Source organism: Leptinotarsa decemlineata, unplaced genomic scaffold (genome assembly GCF_025532065.1).
Source record: "Leptinotarsa decemlineata unplaced genomic scaffold, Ldec_3_MD MMD2_tig00026340_RagTag_RagTag, whole genome shotgun sequence".
Lineage (NCBI taxonomy): Eukaryota > Metazoa > Arthropoda > Insecta > Coleoptera > Chrysomelidae > Leptinotarsa > Leptinotarsa decemlineata.
This window is the reverse complement of record NW_027412694.1, coordinates 6,061,813-6,069,644: the sequence shown is the minus strand read 5'-3', so window position 1 is coordinate 6,069,644 and position 7,832 is coordinate 6,061,813. Positions and strand designations below refer to the sequence as shown.

The 7,832-nt window shown below is 33.5% G+C and overlaps 1 protein-coding gene across 2 annotated transcripts in view; it reads right to left on the bottom strand.

The window, feature by feature from the left end:
- The window catches only part of LOC111507534 (low molecular weight phosphotyrosine protein phosphatase 1), a 59,761-nt gene that overhangs the window by 49,065 nt on the left and 2,864 nt on the right, over positions 1-7,832 (bottom strand). The window lies entirely within an intron of this gene.

Below are 7,832 nucleotides of genomic sequence, written 5' to 3'. Positions count from 1 at the left end.
CATTCTGTGGCATGGTTAAGTTGTTAGAAACGCAAATTTCTAAATGCACAATAATTTATTCATTTATAAGCAAACAGTACAGATTATATGAATAAAAATAAATGTGATGAATAAATATCGAATTCACAAAAACATCTGCTTGCCTTGGGTGGATTCACAAGATTAATATTCAAATTAATTGTAATTATAATTACTATTATAATTAATGCGGTATACACACGTGGATTAGTGATTGTATTGGGATAACATGTTCATAAAATGACTGAAGATAAGAAAAACTTTGAATAACTGTTATAAATATCTATGGAAGATAAATAATACTTTTTCATGTTCATCAGACCATGAGAAAATATTCTCGGATAACCCAAAATCCAGTTCAATAGGTATTAGGATCAAAATTGTCAGAACACATTTTTAACTCGAGTTGAATGAAAAAAGATCATGCCAAATCACTCGAATTTGAAAATCTACCATTCGAAAATATATCTAGTGACAATACCGCACTAGCAGTTATTATTATCTTAACTTGTACGGAAACAGTACATTTCCGCACTCGACACCGTTATCCGAAAAAGCTGATTTCGGGTAAGTAGTAGAATGTAGGAAAGTATGAGTTCAGATCAAGTATTTTTCCACAAGTGAAAATGTTATGAAGCGCTGAAAAAACTTCTATATGCGGAACAATTCCTGATCTAAATTGCTTGTAGATATAGGGTGATCCACGCACACGTGGATATATATATATATATATATATATATATATATATATATATATATATATATATATATATATATATATATATATATATATATATATATATATATATATATATATGTATATATATATATATATATATATATATATATATATATATATATATATATATAGGCTGATTCACGGTGGATGGCACATTAGACGTTTCTAATGATTTTTCAAATGGAACACTCTGTATATAATATTTGGAGTTAGGTGATACTTGGATACTTCCCACACGTCAGCCTAATCTCCGTTACTTCAATACAGGGTGGTAAAAAAATACAGTTTTTTCGTTTGCTTGAAAAAGTTGCTGAAACTTGATTATTTTAAATGGAACACCCTGTATATTATTGAAAATTCGGAAAGCTGCTGAAATTTGCTTTCTTTCTATGTATATCATACCTATACCTAACTAGTCAAGTTTCGGACTTATGAACATTTATTTGTGAAAATGTCCCTTCAGAATGGTATTTCCATTCGGTATTTGGTAAGCAGGCCATGATTACTATTTGACAGTAGCGTTGTGACATTCTCCTAATAATATCGACATTTTCGTCACTTCAGAAGTTGCAAATACCTTCAAAACGATGGAACAAAACTATTCAAACGAAGTTCTTATGAATTTGTTTATTATTTTTGGACAGTGTGACAAAATTATCAGCAGAACATGTAGAAAGTTCAATGAAATGTATCCGAATCTACCGCCAATGAACCTCAAGAAATTTATACGAATTCAGAACAATTTCAATATGTTTGGATAAACTTTAAAAAAGCACCAAGAAACTTGAAATTGGAAATATTGATATGAATAATTATAAAAAAGTAAAACAATCATGTGGAATATTTCAAAATATGTTCGAACCGCTGGCCGTTCACTTCCAAGCACTTTAAAATGCGGGTGTTGACTGCTTTCGTGGTGGCAGATCTGGTTTCATTGGGATCCAAATCTTCAAATGTTTGGGCAATCCTTTCTAACAATTCATCTCTCGAACGCACGGGTATTTTGTAAACTTTTTCTTTAAACAATCCCCACAAATAAAAATCTAATGGATTAAGATCGGGTGATCTCGCTGGCCAATTCCATGGTCCCAAGCGCCTCATCCACCGATCGTCAAATAGTCTATCCAGTTCTGCGCTCACTTCTCTTGTGCAATGTGCAGGAGCACCGTCTAGTTGGTACCAACAGTTTCGATAATCTTCAAGTGGCAGATTATCCACGAAACTGTCTACAGTATTCTCCAAAATATTCAGGTAGCTTCTGGATGTTAATGACTCCTCGTATATCACGTACCTCAATTTGTTGTCCATCAACATGCAGAAGACATTAAAACTAAATTTTTCTTGAAATCCGGCTTCTTTAGTGACGTGAGGATTTTCACTGGATGAATCGAAATTTTCGAGAGAATGACGATTTTTTCTATTGAAAATCCCTTCTCTCGAAAATTTCGATTCATCACTCCAAATAATTTTATTTAAAAAAAGTGGATCTTCTTGAATGCGTGTCAACAACATTTCACAAAATTCTACTCTCTGTTGAGGATCTTGAGGCTTCATTGCTTGAATTTTGGTGAATTTATAATCATGCATTTTATGTCTTCGCAAGATTCTTTGAACCGATGAATATTTTATACCCAAATCTTCTTCAGCACTTCTTATCGATGACTCGGGAAATGCGTGAAAATAGGCTAAGACATTAATCTGGTTGTCTTCGAAAGTTACGGGTCGAGGCAAGTTTCTTGGTGCTTTTAAAGTTGATCCAAATGCATTGAAATTGTTCTGAATTCGTATAAATTTCTTGAGGTTCATTGGCGGTAGATTCGGATACATGTCATTGAACTTTCTACATGTTCTGCTGATAATTTTGTCACACTGTCCAAAAATAATAAACAAATTCATAAGAACTTCGTTTGAATAGTTTTGTTCCATCGTTTTGAAGGTATTTGCAACTTCTGAAGTGACGAAAATGTCGATATTATTAGGAGAATGTCACAACGCTACTGTCAAATAGTAATCATGACCTGCTTACCAAATACCGAATGGAAATACCATTCTGAAGGGACATTTTCACAAATAAATGTTCATAAGTCCGAATCTCGACTAGTTAGGTATAGGTATGATATACATAGAAAGAAAGCAAATTTCAGCAGCTTTCCGAATTTTCAATAATATACAGGGTGTTCCATTTAAAATAATCAAATTTCAGCAACTTTTTCAAGCAAACGAAAAAACTGTATTTTTTTACCACCCTGTATTGAAGTAACGGAGATTAGGCTGACGTGTGGGAAGTGTCCAAGTATCACCTAACTCCAAACCAAATTTCGATATCATAGTACTTTTTAACTAAAAGATATCGGCATTTTTAGAAGTCATGATTTTCGAAGAAAAAAATTGAAATTAATTTTTATTTCGAAAACGGTAACAGATAGGTATAGGGAAATATCAAGAAAAGTTGTCGGGCAATTGTTGGAGATTCCAAAAATAATATTATATACAGAGTGTTCCATTTGAAAAATCAAAGTTGCTACTGCTTTCTAATAGAAGCGGCAACACCGCATTGTCGAAAATATTTTAGTTGGCTAGAGAATGTCCGAATATGCCCTCCATTAAATTTTCAAAGTGATCCGTTGTCTGGTTCACCAGAAACGTCTAATGAGCCATCCACCGTGAATCAGCCTGTATGTATATATATATATATATATATATATATATATATATATATATATATATATATATATATATATATATATATATATATATGAGCTGTTTTCTCGGGTTTCGCTCCGTGTTCTGTATATTTTCTCCCCATAAGGATTATTTTCCCACAACGTTTCGGTAAAGTCTTATTTGTGCCTCAATTTATAGGGATGTATTTCCCTTTACCTGCGTTGCTGCCACTACCTGTGTTTGCTCGACTACCTGTTTTGGTCTTATTACCTGAGCTGCCTCTCCTGTCTCTGTTATTGTACCTGTATTGTCATGTACCGAGTTTTGCTTCTGGGGTTGAGCTTGTGCGAAGCGATAAAACGCGGTAAAGGGAAATACCCATCCCTATAAATTGAGACACAGAGTTTGAACTAATCAGTCTAGTTGAAAAAACCAGACATCACCAGAAGATGGCAAATGAGACTTTGCAAGAGACTTTGTGAAAATAATCCTTATGGGGAGAAAATATACAGAACACGGAGCGAAACCCGAGAAAACAGCTCATCATAATTTATCCGTGAGAATCTTCGAGTTAACATTTTAAACCTTTACGGGGAGAAGGTATTCCAACAAACAAGAACATTTGAGAAACTTCGAACAAAGAGGTCCAGGCTTCTCTGCCAACTCACGTTCCTTCGACGCTGTAGAGACCAAAAAATCATTTCAAACTGCGTAAAAATGAATTATCACCTCAAGACCCAGGCCACAGAAAACATCATAATATATATACATATATATATATATATATATATATATATATATATATATATATATATATATATATATATATATATATTTTGGTCTCTACAGCGTCGAAGGAACGTGAGTTGGCAGAGAAGCAGATATATATATATATATATATATATATATATATATATATATATATATATATATATATATATATATATATATATATACAGGGTCCTGCAACAGTGGCGCGGTGTTCCATATCTCTATATAGGAAGCAGATAGGAATCTAATTTTCTATAATATTACCTTATTGCTCGAGCTCGACAAAATAAAAATATTGGCGGTCACACAGGGTGTTCGATTTTTTCTGGGCGGATCCCAACTGTGTCTTTTTAAATGGCAACCTATATTTTTTATCGCTTTTTCGGTTTCTTCATAGAAAATAAAATAATCTTTATGTATATCTGCACTTCGAAAATATTGACGGTTTTCGAGATATCTAGCATGACAGGTTTTTTTTTCCAATATTCGTCACTCAGAATATTTGAAATTATAAAGTGGTGCCAAGTCCAGTTGAAATTTTTTTTTGGTCGAATATTCTACATTGGTAACTCTCTCAAACGATATATCTGAAATCGACCTGTGATATACAGGGTATGAAAAACCGCTTGCCAAATATTGTAAATGAAAATTTGCAAAATCTTCCTTATATTAAATGGAACACCCTGTATATTATTGATCCATAAGAAGCGCCAACGAAACCTCTACAAATTTCATTAAGTATTCCCTATGGCTAAGTTCAATAGTTTTTCTTACATGAGCATTTCTTTCGAAAAATGGTCATTTTTTCAAAGCGAAGTCCATTTGACGACTGATAAGAATATACAAAAAATACCCTTTCCTTAAAATATCGCCCATTCCTAAAATTACCTGTTGCTAGATAAACAAGTTGCGAATTACACCACAAAATGGACGTTCTTGAATAGTTACAATAATTTCAAAAATCTCGGAATTTGTGCCATATTCTTTCGGTCTAAAACAACCTTTCAGCGAATGAAATATTTATTGGAAATCAAGTAGTCTGGCAAATGACAGAACAAAATATTTGGCTGCAAATGAATATTGAAATTTTTAGTCAATCGTGTCAATCGTGAAGTTGAACTGTCGGTATAATTTCATCAGAATGTTGTTATCAAAAAGTGATTTGATTGATATGATTTTCATATTAGGTGAATCAGACAGGAATTGTTTATTGGCAAGTAGAATTTATTCTCAACGGTATCCAGATAGAAGGCATCCAGATGAAAGATCTTTCCGAAAGGTCTTGGGATGATTCGTTGAAACTGGATCTATTAATTATTCCAAACATGAGCGCATCAAGCCAGCTACTAATGAAGATAATGAATTGCAAGTTCTTCTTGCTGTTGAAGAAGATCCTAGTAGGAGTCAACGACAAATTGGGGAAATAGTGGATATAAGTGAGAGATCAGTGCAACGAGTATTGAAGAAACATCGCTTGCATCCATACCACGTTCAGTTACATCAAGAACTACTGTATGCTGATTTCGAGAAAAGAGTGAGATTTTGCAATTGGGCCATGAACAAAATTCGTCGAAACGAATATTTTTTCAATAATATTTTATGGTCGGATGAATCGACATTCCATAAAAATGGATTTGTAAATCGACATAATTACCATTATTATGCGACAGAAAATCCTCACTTATTGAGACAGGTGAATTATCAATATAGGTGGTCGATAAATGTCTGGGGAGGCATCATTGGAGAATATGTAATTGGTCCATACTTTTTTGAGGGACATATGAATGGTGCAATGTATCTCAATTTCTTACGAAATGATTTACCAGGTTTGTTAGGTTTGACCTCCGCAATAGAATGTGGTTACAACATGATGGTGCACCTGCTCACTATTCGGCAGAAGTGAGAGATCATCTAAATGAAGTATTTCCCAATAAATGGATAGGACGGAATGGACCTGTACGGTGGCCCGCTAGATCACCAGATTTGACGAAACTAGATTTTTTCTTATGGGGATACATAAAAAATATGGTTTACGTTGAGCCACCAACTTCTCCCGAAAATATGCGACTTAGAATAACGAATGCTTTTCGCAGCATTACACCAGCTGTCTTGCGCAGGGTAGAACAGTCTTTCAAACATAGACTTCAGCTCTGCATTCAAGAAAATGGAAGACATGTTGAACATATTTTATAAAAGTTTCATTATCAACCTTAATTAAACTCTCCCTTTTGTAGTTTTGTAATTTGCCAGTTGACAAATTTGAATATCTAGAACTCAAGCTCTGAATGAATATAATAACATGAAAAAAATAGTTATTTATAATGTTTCTTTCTTTTAACTTGTTTGGTTTGATATTGCACGATTTATGAGTGAAATTCTGCATCCAATGAAAAAATAATTTTCCATTTAGCAAAAAGTGATAGGTACATACATTTATTTCGTTAAAAAATATTTGTTTGGACACCTTCTAATGTACAAAATTGAAACAAGATATCTTTCGTATATTTTTATCAGTCGTCAAATGGATTTCGCTTTGAAAAAATGACCATTTTTCGAAAGAAATGCTCATTTAAGAAAAACTATTGAACTTAGCCATAGGGAATACTTAATGAAATTTGTAGAGGTTTCGTTGGCGCTTCTTATGGATCAATAATATACAGGGTGTTCTATTTAATCTAAGGAAGATTTTGCAAATTTTCATTTACAATATTTGGCAAGCGGTTTTTCATACCCTGTATATCACAGGTCGATTTCAGATATATCGTTTGAGAGAGTTACCAATGTAGAATATTCGACCAAAAAAAAATTTCAACTGGACTTGGCACCACTTTATAATTTCAAATATTCTGAGTGACGAATATTGGAAAAAAAAACCTGTCATGCTAGATATCTCGAAAACCGTCAATATTTTCGAAGTGCAGATATACATAAAGTTTATTTTATTTTCTATGAAGAAACCGAAAAAGCGATAAAAAATATAGGTTGCCATTTAAAAAAACACAGTTGGGATCCGCCCAGAAAAAATCGAACACCCTGTGTGACCGCCAATATTTTTATTTTGTCGAGCTCGAGCAATAAGGTAATATTATAGAAAATTAGATTCCTATCTGCTTCCTATATAGAGATATGGAACACCGCGCCACTGTTGCAGGACCCTGTATATATATATATATATATATATATATATATATATATATATATATATATATATATATATATATATATATATATATATATACATATATACGTAGTTACCCTTGACTGGCAATTTCCCGAAGATCTTCACGTTAGTAAATTTCTTCAAGAAGTTGAGTTCTGTTTTGTTGGTTGTGTTGTAGTCGTTCTTGTTGAGTACAAGGTCAATCATAGTGGACGAAGAACCATTCCAAGGGTAATGTGTCGGTTCCTCGGGGTATTCAATGACAATATGTCCTGCCACTAGCGTTCGGCTGATTGTGGCAGTTCTACTCACGCCTTCTGGCGGTTAGGTCTTTCACAACTAACACTTTATTCCCAGAATTACACAGATTGTCCAAATCATGCGGAGTACAGCTAATTGTATACCACAAACATGTAGGTATCGTCAGCAAGCTTGATGCCAACATGTTTGACGCTGCTTTTAACAGCATCAGGGCGGTCC